The sequence below is a fragment of the Bactrocera oleae genome, chromosome 2 (genome assembly GCF_042242935.1).
Source record: "Bactrocera oleae isolate idBacOlea1 chromosome 2, idBacOlea1, whole genome shotgun sequence".
Lineage (NCBI taxonomy): Eukaryota > Metazoa > Arthropoda > Insecta > Diptera > Tephritidae > Bactrocera > Bactrocera oleae.
The window spans coordinates 26,140,072-26,153,004 of record NC_091536.1 but is presented as its reverse complement, the minus strand read 5'-3'; positions in this window follow the sequence as shown (position 1 = coordinate 26,153,004).

Genomic DNA, 12,933 nt, shown 5'->3' with positions numbered 1-12,933 from the left:
AAAAAACACTTTGGAATTTAACGTGTCACCCTTTTGCGGCCATTAGCACCTAAACAGGGTGATCTAAGATGGCGCCAACTATTTGATTCATGTAGCCGCACAGGTGCACGTTAATTAGAGACATCAATCGCAAATATAGGTTGAACAGGTGAGTGGCAATCAACAAAAAAGTGAAAATTTCAAAATTTCTACTTTTTACCTTTTTTGTGTTTCCTGTTAAGGGGGTATATGAGCGGGGGGGATGAGACCAAGTGGATCACCTAGAGGACACTCGGGGCTTCCATTATCACCATCAACCACCCGCCTACCACCACCAGGAGCGTGGAAATCCTATAGAATGCACCATGGGTCATTTTGCCCTGCACACAGGTGTTTTTCCACCCTTCTGCGACCTCTAGCGGCCGGAGTATATAAGCTAGGTGGGTCAAACAAATTGCATCGTTTAGAGGACACTCAGGGCTTCTATTTGCATCATCAATCACCCGCCTAGCACCAATGGGGGCATGGCAATTGACCAAAAAACACTTTGGAATTTAACGTGTCACCCTTTTGCGGCCATTAGCACCTAAACAGGGTGATCTAAGATGGCGCCAACTATTTGATTCATGTAGCCGCACAGGTGCACGTTAATTAGAGACATCAATCTCAGATATAGGTTGAACAGGTGAGTGGCAATCAACAAAAAAGTGAAAATTTCAAAATTTCTACTTTTTACCTTTTTTGTGTTTCCTGTTAAGGGGGTATATGAGCGGGGGGGATGAAACCAAGTGGATCACCTAGAGGACACTCGGGGCTTCCATTATCACCATCAACCACCCGCCTACCACCACCAGGAGCGTGGAAATCCTATAGAATGCACCATGGGTTATTTTGCCCTGCACACAGGTGTTTTTCCACCCTTCTGCGACCTCTAGCGGCCGGAGTATATAAGCTAGGTGGGTCAAACAAATTGCACCGTTTAGAGGACACTCAGGGCTTCCATTTGCATCATCAATCACCCGCCTAGCACCAATGGGGGCGTGGCAATTGACCAAAAAACACTTTGGAATTTAACGTGTCACCCTTTTGCGGCCATTAGCACCTAAACAGGGTGATCTCAGATGGCGCCAGCTATTTGATTCATGTAGCCGCACAGGTGCACGTTAATTAGAGACATCAATCTCAGATGTAGGATGAACAGGTGAGTGGCAATCAACAAAAAAGTGAAAATTTCAAAATTTCTACTTTTTACCTTTTTTGTGTTTCCTGTTAAGGGGGTATATGAGCGGGGGGGATGAAACCAAGTGGATCACCTAGAGGACACTCGGGGCTTCCATTATCACCATCAACCACCCGCCTACCACCACCAGGAGCGTGGAAATCCTATAGAATGCACCATGGGTCATTTTGCCCTGCACACAGGTGTTTTTCCACCCTTCTGCGACCTCTAGCGGCCGGAGTATATAAGCTAGGTGGGTCAAACAAATTGCATCGTTTAGAGGACACTCAGGGCTTCCATTTGCATCATCAATCACCCGCCTAGCACATATGGGGGCGTGGCAATTGACCAAAAAACACTTTGGAATTTAACGTGTCACCCTTTTGCGGCCATTAGCACCTAAACAGGGTGATCTAAGATGGCGCCAACTATTTGATTCATGTAGCCGCACAGGTGCACGTTAATTAGAGACATCAATCTCAGATATAGGTTGAACAGGTGAGTGGCAATCAACAAAAAAGTGAAAATTTCAAAATTTCTACTTTTTACCTTTTTTGTGGTTCCTGTTAAGGGGGTATATGAGCGGGGGGGATGAAACCAAGTGGATCACCTAGAGGACACTCGGGGCTTCCATTATCACCATCAACCACCCGCCTACCACCACCAGGAGCGTGGAAATCCTATAGAATGCACCATGGGTCATTTTGCCCTGCACACAGGTGTTTTTCCACCCTTCTGCGACCTCTAGCGGCCGGAGTATATAAGCTAGGTGGGTCAAACAAATTGCATCGTTTAGAGGACACTCAGGGCTTCCATTTGCATCATCAATCACCCGCCTAGCACCAATGGGGGCGTGGCAATTGACCAAAAAACACTTTGGAATTTAACGTGTCACCCTTTTGCGGCCATTAGCACCTAAACAGGGTGATCTAAGATGGCGCCAACTATTTGATTCATGTAGCCGCACAGGTGCACGTTAATTAGAGACATCAATCTCAGATATAGGTTGAACAGGTGAGTGGCAATCAACAAAAAAGTGAAAATTTCAAAATTTCTACTTTTTACCTTTTTTGTGGTTCCTGTTAAGGGGGTATATGAGCGGGGGGGATGAAACCAAGTGGATCACCTAGAGGACACTCGGGGCTTCCATTATCACCATCAACCACCCGCCTACCACCACCAGGAGCGTGGAAATCCTATAGAATGCACCATGGGTCATTTTGCCCTGCACACAGGTGTTTTTCCACCCTTCTGCGACCTCTAGCGGCCGGAGTATATAAGCTAGGTGGGTCAAACAAATTGCATCGTTTAGAGGACACTCAAGGCTTCCATTTGCATCATCAATCACCCGCCTAGCACCAATGGGGGCGTGGCAATTGACCAAAAAACACTTTGGAATTTAACGTGTCACCCTTTTGCGGCCATTAGCACCTAAACAGGGTGATCTAAGATGGCGCCAACTATTTGATTCATGTAGCCGCACAGGTGCACGTTAATTAGAGACATCAATCGCAAATATAGGTTGAACAGGTGAGTGGCAATCAACAAAAAAGTGAAAATTTCAAAATTTCTACTTTTTACCTTTTTTGTGTTTCCTGTTAAGGGGGTATATGAGCGGGGGGGATGAGACCAAGTGGATCACCTAGAGGACACTCGGGGCTTCCATTATCACCATCAACCACCCGCCTACCACCACCAGGAGCGTGGAAATCCTATAGAATGCACCATGGGTCATTTTGCCCTGCACACAGGTGTTTTTCCACCCTTCTGCGACCTCTAGCGGCCGGAGTATATAAGCTAGGTGGGTCAAACAAATTGCATCGTTTAGAGGACACTCAGGGCTTCTATTTGCATCATCAATCACCCGCCTAGCACCAATGGGGGCATGGCAATTGACCAAAAAACACTTTGGAATTTAACGTGTCACCCTTTTGCGGCCATTAGCACCTAAACAGGGTGATCTAAGATGGCGCCAACTATTTGATTCATGTAGCCGCACAGGTGCACGTTAATTAGAGACATCAATCTCAGATATAGGTTGAACAGGTGAGTGGCAATCAACAAAAAAGTGAAAATTTCAAAATTTCTACTTTTTACCTTTTTTGTGTTTCCTGTTAAGGGGGTATATGAGCGGGGGGGATGAAACCAAGTGGATCACCTAGAGGACACTCGGGGCTTCCATTATCACCATCAACCACCCGCCTACCACCACCAGGAGCGTGGAAATCCTATAGAATGCACCATGGGTTATTTTGCCCTGCACACAGGTGTTTTTCCACCCTTCTGCGACCTCTAGCGGCCGGAGTATATAAGCTAGGTGGGTCAAACAAATTGCACCGTTTAGAGGACACTCAGGGCTTCCATTTGCATCATCAATCACCCGCCTAGCACCAATGGGGGCGTGGCAATTGACCAAAAAACACTTTGGAATTTAACGTGTCACCCTTTTGCGGCCATTAGCACCTAAACAGGGTGATCTCAGATGGCGCCAGCTATTTGATTCATGTAGCCGCACAGGTGCACGTTAATTAGAGACATCAATCTCAGATGTAGGATGAACAGGTGAGTGGCAATCAACAAAAAAGTGAAAATTTCAAAATTTCTACTTTTTACCTTTTTTGTGTTTCCTGTTAAGGGGGTATATGAGCGGGGGGGATGAAACCAAGTGGATCACCTAGAGGACACTCGGGGCTTCCATTATCACCATCAACCACCCGCCTACCACCACCAGGAGCGTGGAAATCCTATAGAATGCACCATGGGTCATTTTGCCCTGCACACAGGTGTTTTTCCACCCTTCTGCGACCTCTAGCGGCCGGAGTATATAAGCTAGGTGGGTCAAACAAATTGCATCGTTTAGAGGACACTCAGGGCTTCCATTTGCATCATCAATCACCCGCCTAGCACATATGGGGGCGTGGCAATTGACCAAAAAACACTTTGGAATTTAACGTGTCACCCTTTTGCGGCCATTAGCACCTAAACAGGGTGATCTAAGATGGCGCCAACTATTTGATTCATGTAGCCGCACAGGTGCACGTTAATTAGAGACATCAATCTCAGATATAGGTTGAACAGGTGAGTGGCAATCAACAAAAAAGTGAAAATTTCAAAATTTCTACTTTTTACCTTTTTTGTGGTTCCTGTTAAGGGGGTATATGAGCGGGGGGGATGAAACCAAGTGGATCACCTAGAGGACACTCGGGGCTTCCATTATCACCATCAACCACCCGCCTACCACCACCAGGAGCGTGGAAATCCTATAGAATGCACCATGGGTCATTTTGCCCTGCACACAGGTGTTTTTCCACCCTTCTGCGACCTCTAGCGGCCGGAGTATATAAGCTAGGTGGGTCAAACAAATTGCATCGTTTAGAGGACACTCAGGGCTTCCATTTGCATCATCAATCACCCGCCTAGCACCAATGGGGGCGTGGCAATTGACCAAAAAACACTTTGGAATTTAACGTGTCACCCTTTTGCGGCCATTAGCACCTAAACAGGGTGATCTAAGATGGCGCCAACTATTTGATTCATGTAGCCGCACAGGTGCACGTTAATTAGAGACATCAATCTCAGATATAGGTTGAACAGGTGAGTGGCAATCAACAAAAAAGTGAAAATTTCAAAATTTCTACTTTTTACCTTTTTTGTGGTTCCTGTTAAGGGGGTATATGAGCGGGGGGGATGAAACCAAGTGGATCACCTAGAGGACACTCGGGGCTTCCATTATCACCATCAACCACCCGCCTACCACCACCAGGAGCGTGGAAATCCTATAGAATGCACCATGGGTCATTTTGCCCTGCACACAGGTGTTTTTCCACCCTTCTGCGACCTCTAGCGGCCGGAGTATATAAGCTAGGTGGGTCAAACAAATTGCATCGTTTAGAGGACACTCAAGGCTTCCATTTGCATCATCAATCACCCGCCTAGCACCAATGGGGGCATGGCAATTGACCAAAAAACACTTTGGAATTTAACGTGTCACCCTTTTGCGGCCATTAGCACCTAAACAGGGTGATCTAAGATGGCGCCAACTATTTGATTCATGTAGCCGCACAGGTGCACGTTAATTAGAGACATCAATCTCAGATATAGGTTGAACAGGTGAGTGGCAATCAACAAAAAAGTGAAAATTTCAAAATTTCTACTTTTTACCTTTTTTGTGTTTCCTGTTAAGGGGGTATATGAGCGGGGGGGATGAAACCAAGTGGATCACCTAGAGGACACTCGGGGCTTCCATTATCACCATCAACCACCCGCCTACCACCACCAGGAGCGTGGAAATCCTATAGAATGCACCATGGGTCATTTTGCCCTGCACACAGGTGTTTTTCCACCCTTCTGCGACCTCTAGCGGCCGGAGTATATAAGCTAGGTGGGTCAAACAAATTGCATCGTTTAGAGGACACTCAGGGCTTCCATTTGCATCATCAATCACCCGCCTAGCACCAATGGGGGCGTGGCAATTGACCAAAAAACACTTTGGAATTTAACGTGTCACCCTTTTGCGGCCATTAGCACCTAAACAGGGTGATCTAAGATGGCGCCAACTATTTGATTCATGTAGCCGCACAGGTGCACGTTAATTAGAGACATCAATCTCAAATATAGGTTGAACAGGTGAGTGGCAATCTACAAAAAAGTGAAAATTTCAAAATTTCTACTTTTTACCTTTTTTGTGTTTCCTGTTAAGGGGGTATATGAGCGGGGGGGATGAGACCAAGTGGATCACCTAGAGGACACTCGGGGCTTCCATTATCACCATCAACCACCCGCCTACCACCACCAGGAGCGTGGAAATCCTATAGAATGCACCAAGGGTCATTTTGCCCTGCACACAGGTGTTTTTCCACCCTTCTGCGACCTCTAGCGGCCGGAGTATATAAGCTAGGTGGGTCAAACAAATTGCATCGTTTAGAGGACACTCAGGGCTTCCATTTGCATCATCAATCACCCGCCTAGCACCAATGGGGGCATGGCAATTGACCAAAAAACACTTTGGAATTTAACGTGTCACCCTTTTGCGGCCATTAGCACCTAAACAGGGTGATCTAAGATGGCGCCAACTATTTGATTCATGTAGCCGCACAGGTGCACGTTAATTAGAGACATCAATCTCAGATATAGGTTGAACAGGTGAGTGGCAATCAACAAAAAAGTGAAAATTTCAAAATTTCTACTTTTTACCTTTTTTGTGTTTCCTGTTAAGGGGGTATATGAGCGGGGGGGATGAAACCAAGTGGATCACCTAGAGGACACTCGGGGCTTCCATTATCACCATCAACCACCCGCCTACCACCACCAGGAGCGTGGAAATCCTATAGAATGCACCATGGGTTATTTTGCCCTGCACACAGGTGTTTTTCCACCCTTCTGCGACCTCTAGCGGCCGGAGTATATAAGCTAGGTGGGTCAAACAAATTGCATCGTTTAGAGGACACTCAGGGCTTCCATTTGCATCATCAATCACCCGCCTAGCACCAATGGGGGCGTGGCAATTGACCAAAAAACACTTTGGAATTTAACGTGTCACCCTTTTGCGGCCATTAGCACCTAAACAGGGTGATCTAAGATGGCGCCAGCTATTTGATTCATGTAGCCGCACAGGTGCACGTTAATTAGAGACATCAATCTCAGATATAGGATGAACAGGTGAGTGGCAATCAACAAAAAAGTGAAAATTTCAAAATTTCTACTTTTTACCTTTTTTGTGTTTCCTGTTAAGGGGGTATATGAGCGGGGGGGATGAAACCAAGTGGATCACCTAGAGGACACTCGGGGCTTCCATTATCACCATCAACCACCCGCCTACCACCACCAGGAGCGTGGAAATCCTATAGAATGCACCATGGGTCATTTTGCCCTGCACACAGGTGTTTTTCCACCCTTCTGCGACCTCTAGCGGCCGGAGTATATAAGCTAGGTGGGTCAAACAAATTGCATCGTTTAGAGGACACTCAGGGCTTCCATTTGCATCATCAATCACCCGCCTAGCACGAATGGGGGCGTGGCAATTGACCAAAAAACACTTTGGAATTTAACGTGTCACCCTTTTGCGGCCATTAGCACCTAAACAGGGTGATCTAAGATGGCGCCAACTATTTGATTCATGTAGCCGCACAGGTGCACGTTAATTAGAGACATCAATCTCAGATATAGGTTGAACAGGTGAGTGGCAATCAACAAAAAAGTGAAAATTTCAAAATTTCTACTTTTTACCTTTTTTGTGTACAGGTGAGTGGCAATCAACAAAAAAGTGAAAATTTCAAAATTTCTACTTTTTACCTTTTTTGTGTTTCCTGTTAAGGGGGTATATGAGCGGGGGGGATGAGACCAAGTGGATCACCTAGAGGACACTCGGGGCTTCCATTATCACCATCAACCACCCGCCTACCACCACCAGGAGCGTGGAAATCCTATAGAATGCACCATGGGTCATTTTGCCCTGCACACAGGTGTTTTTCCACCCTTCTGCGACCTCTAGCGGCCGGAGTATATAAGCTAGGTGGGTCAAACAAATTGCATCGTTTAGAGGACACTCAGGGCTTCCATTTGCATCATCAATCACCCGCCTAGCACCAATGGGGGCATGGCAATTGACCAAAAAACACTTTGGAATTTAACGTGTCACCCTTTTGCGGCCATTAGCACCTAAACAGGGTGATCTAAGATGGCGCCAACTATTTGATTCATGTAGCCGCACAGGTGCACGTTAATTAGAGACATCAATCTCAGATATAGGTTGAACAGGTGAGTGGCAATCAACAAAAAAGTGAAAATTTCAAAATTTCTACTTTTTACCTTTTTTGTGTTTCCTGTTAAGGGGGTATATGAGCGGGGGGGATGAAACCAAGTGGATCACCTAGAGGACACTCGGGGCTTCCATTATCACCATCAACCACCCGCCTACCACCACCAGGAGCGTGGAAATCCTATAGAATGCACCATGGGTCATTTTGCCCTGCACACAGGTGTTTTTCCACCCTTCTGCGACCTCTAGCGGCCGGAGTATATAAGCTAGGTGGGTCAAACAAATTGCATCGTTTAGAGGACACTCAGGGCTTCCATTTGCATCATCAATCACCCGCCTAGCACCAATGGGGGCGTGGCAATTGACCAAAAAACACTTTGGAATTTAACGTGTCACCCTTTTGCGGCCATTAGCACCTAAACAGGGTGATCTAAGATGGCGCCAACTATTTGATTCATGTAGCCGCACAGGTGCACGTTAATTAGAGACATCAATCTCAGATATAGGTTGAACAGGTGAGTGGCAATCAACAAAAAAGTGAAAATTTCAAAATTTCTACTTTTTACCTTTTTTGTGTTTCCTGTTAAGGGGGTATATGAGCGGGGGGGATGAAACCAAGTGGATCACCTAGAGGACACTCGGGGCTTCCATTATCACCATCAACCACCCGCCTACCACCACCAGGAGCGTGGAAATCCTATAGAATGCACCATGGGTTATTTTGCCCTGCACACAGGTGTTTTTCCACCCGTCTGCGACCTCTAGCGGCCGGAGTATATAAGCTAGGTGGGTCAAACAAATTGCATCGTTTAGAGGACACTCAGGGCTTCCATTTGCATCATCAATCACCCGCCTAGCACCAATGGGGGCGTGGCAATTGACCAAAAAACACTTTGGAATTTAACGTGTCACCCTTTTGCGGCCATTAGCACCTAAACAGGGTGATCTAAGATGGCGCCAACTATTTGATTCATGTAGCCGCACAGGTGCACGTTAATTAGAGACATCAATCTCAGATATAGGTTGAACAGGTGAGTGGCAATCAACAAAAAAGTGAAAATTTCAAAATTTCTACTTTTTACCTTTTTTGTGTTTCCTGTTAAGGGGGTATATGAGCGGGGGGGATGAAACCAAGTGGATCACCTAGAGGACACTCGGGGCTTCCATTATCACCATCAACCACCCGCCTACCACCACCAGGAGCGTGGAAATCCTATTGAATGCACCATGGGTCATTTTGCTCTGTCAAACAAATTGAATCGTTTAGAGGACACTCAGGGCTTCCATTTGCATCATCAATCACCCGCCTAGCACCAATGGGGGCGTGGCAATTGACCAAAAAACACTTTGGAATTTAACGTGTCACCCTTTTGCGGCCATTAGCACCTAAACAGGGTGATCTAAGATGGCGCCAACTATTTGATTCATGTAGCCGCACAGGTGCACGTTAATTAGAGACATCAATCTCAGATATAGGTTGAACAGGTGAGTGGCAATCAACAAAAAAGTGAAAATTTCAAAATTTCTACTTTTTACCTTTTTTGTGTTTCCTGTTAAGGGGGTATATGAGCGGGGGGGATGAAACCAAGTGGATCACCTAGAGGACACTCGGGGCTTCCATTATCACCATCAACCACCCGCCTACCACCACCAGGAGCGTGGAAATCCTATAGAATGCACCATGGGTTATTTTGCCCTGCACACAGGTGTTTTTCCACCCGTCTGCGACCTCTAGCGGCCGGAGTATATAAGCTAGGTGGGTCAAACAAATTGCATCGTTTAGAGGACACTCAGGGCTTCCATTTGCATCATCAATCACCCGCCTAGCACCAATGGGGGCGTGGCAATTGACCAAAAAACACTTTGGAATTTAACGTGTCACCCTTTTGCGGCCATTAGCACCTAAACAGGGTGATCTAAGATGGCGCCAACTATTTGATTCATGTAGCCGCACAGGTGCACGTTAATTAGAGACATCAATCTCAGATATAGGTTGAACAGGTGAGTGGCAATCAACAAAAAAGTGAAAATTTCAAAATTTCTACTTTTTACCTTTTTTGTGTTTCCTGTTAAGGGGGTATATGAGCGGGGGGGATGAAACCAAGTGGATCACCTAGAGGACACTCGGGGCTTCCATTATCACCATCAACCACCCGCCTACCACCACCAGGAGCGTGGAAATCCTATTGAATGCACCATGGGTCATTTTGCTCTGTCAAACAAATTGAATCGTTTAGAGGACACTCAGGGCTTCCATTTGCATCATCAATCACCCGCCTAGCACCAATGGGGGCGTGGCAATTGACCAAAAAACACTTTGGAATTTAACGTGTCACCCTTTTGCGGCCATTAGCACCTAAACAGGGTGATCTAAGATGGCGCCAACTATTTGATTCATGTAGCCGCACAGGTGCACGTTAATTAGAGACATCAATCTCAGATATAGGTTGAACAGGTGAGTGGCAATCAACAAAAAAGTGAAAATTTAAAAATTTCTACTTTTTACCTTTTTTGTGTTTCCTGTTAAGGGGGTATATGAGCGGGGGGGATGAAACCAAGTGGATCACCTAGAGGACACTCGGGGCTTCCATTATCACCATCAACCACCCGCTTACCACCACCAGGCGCGTGGAAATCCTATAGAATGCACCATGGGTCATTTTGCCCTGCACACAGGTGTTTTTCCACCCTTCTGCGACCTCTAGCGGCCGGAGTATATAAGCTAGGTGGGTCAAACAAATTGCATCGTTTAGAGGACACTCAGGGCTTCCATTTGCATCATCAATCACCCGCCTAGCACCAATGGGGGCGTGGCAATTGACCAAAAAACACTTTGGAATTTAACGTGTCACCCTTTTGCGGCCATTAGCACCTAAACAGGGTGATCTAAGATGGCGCCAACTATTTGATTCATGTAGCCGCACAGGTGCACGTTAATTAGAGACATCAATCTCAGATATAGGTTGAACAGGTGAGTGGCAATCAACAAAAAAGTGAAAATTTAAAAATTTCTACTTTTTACCTTTTTTGTGTTTTCTGTTAAGGGGGTATATGAGCGGGGGGGATGAGACCAAGTGGATCAGCTAGAGGACACTCGGGGCTTCCATTATCACCATCAACCACCCGCCTACCACCACCAGGAGCGTGGAAATCCTATAGAATGCACCATGGGTCATTTTGCCCTGCACACAGGTGTTTTTCCACCCTTCTGCGACCTCTAGCGGCCGGAGTATATAAGCTAGGTGGGTCAAACAAATTGCATCGTTTAGACGACACTCAGGGCTTCCATTTGCATCATCAATCACCCGCCTAGCACCAATGGGGGCGTGGCAATTGACCAAAAAACACTTTGGAATTTAACGTGTCACCCTTTTGCGGCCATTAGCACCTAAACAGGGTGATCTAAGATGGCGCCAACTATTTGATTCATGTAGCCGCACAGGTGCACGTTAATTAGAGACATCAATCTCAGATATAGGTTGAACAGGTGAGTGGTAATCAACAAAAAAGTGAAAATTTCAAAATTTCTACTTTTTACCTTTTTTGTGTTTCCTGTTAAGGGGGTATATGAGCGGGGGGGATGAAACCAAGTGGATCACCTAGAGGACACTCGGGGCTTCCATTATCACCATCAACCACCCGCCTACCACCACCGGGAGCGTGGAAATCCTATAGAATGCACCATGGGTCATTTTGCCCTGCACACAGGTGTTTTTCCACCCCTCTGCGACCTCTAGCGGCCGGAGTATATAAGCTAGGTGGGTCAAACAAATTGCATCGTTTAGAGGACACTCAGGGCTTCCATTTGCATCATCAATCACCCGCCTAGCACCAATGGGGGCATGGCAATTGACCAAAAAACACTTTGGAATTTAACGTGTCACCCTTTTGCGGCCATTAGCACCTGAACAGGGTGATCTAAGATGGCGCCAGCTATTTGATTCATGTAGCCGCACAGGTGCACGTTAATTAGAGACATCAATCTCAGATATAGGTTGAACAGGTGAGTGGCAATCAACAAAAACGTGAAAATTTCAAAATTTCTACTTTTTACCTTTTTTGTGTTTCCTGTTAAGGGGGTATATGAGCGGGGGGGATGAAACCAAGTGGATCACCTAGAGGACACTCGGGGCTTCCATTATCACCATCAACCACCCGCCTACCACCACCAGGAGCGTGGAAATCCTATAGAATGCACCATGGGTCATTTTGCCCTGCACACAGGTGTTTTTCCACCCTTCTGCGACCTCTAGCGGCCGGAGTATATAAGCTAGGTGGGTCAAACAAATTGCATCGTTTAGACGACACTCAGGGCTTCCATTTGCATCATCAATCACCCGCCTAGCACCAATGGGGGCGTGGCAATTGACCAAAAAACACTTTGGAATTTAACGTGTCACCCTTTTGCGGCCATTAGCACCTAAACAGGGTGATCTAAGATGGCGCCAACTATTTGATTCATGTAGCCGCACAGGTGCACGTTAATTAGAGACATCAATCTCAGATATAGGTTGAACAGGTGAGTGGTAATCAACAAAAAAGTGAAAATTTCAAAATTTCTACTTTTTACCTTTTTTGTGTTTCCTGTTAAGGGGGTATATGAGCGGGGGGGATGAAACCAAGTGGATCACCTAGAGGACACTCGGGGCTTCCATTATCACCATCAACCACCCGCCTACCACCACCGGGAGCGTGGAAATCCTATAGAATGCACCATGGGTCATTTTGCCCTGCACACAGGTGTTTTTCCACCCTTCTGCGACCTCTAGCGGCCGGAGTATATAAGCTAGGTGGGTCAAACAAACTGCATCGTTTAGAGGACACTCAGGGCTTCCATTTGCATCATCAATCACCCGCCTAGCACCAATGGGGGCGTGGCAATTGACCAAAAAACACTTTGGAATTTAACGTGTCACCCTTTTGCGGCCATTAGCACCTAAACAGGGTGATCTAAGATGGCGCCAGCTATTTGATTCAT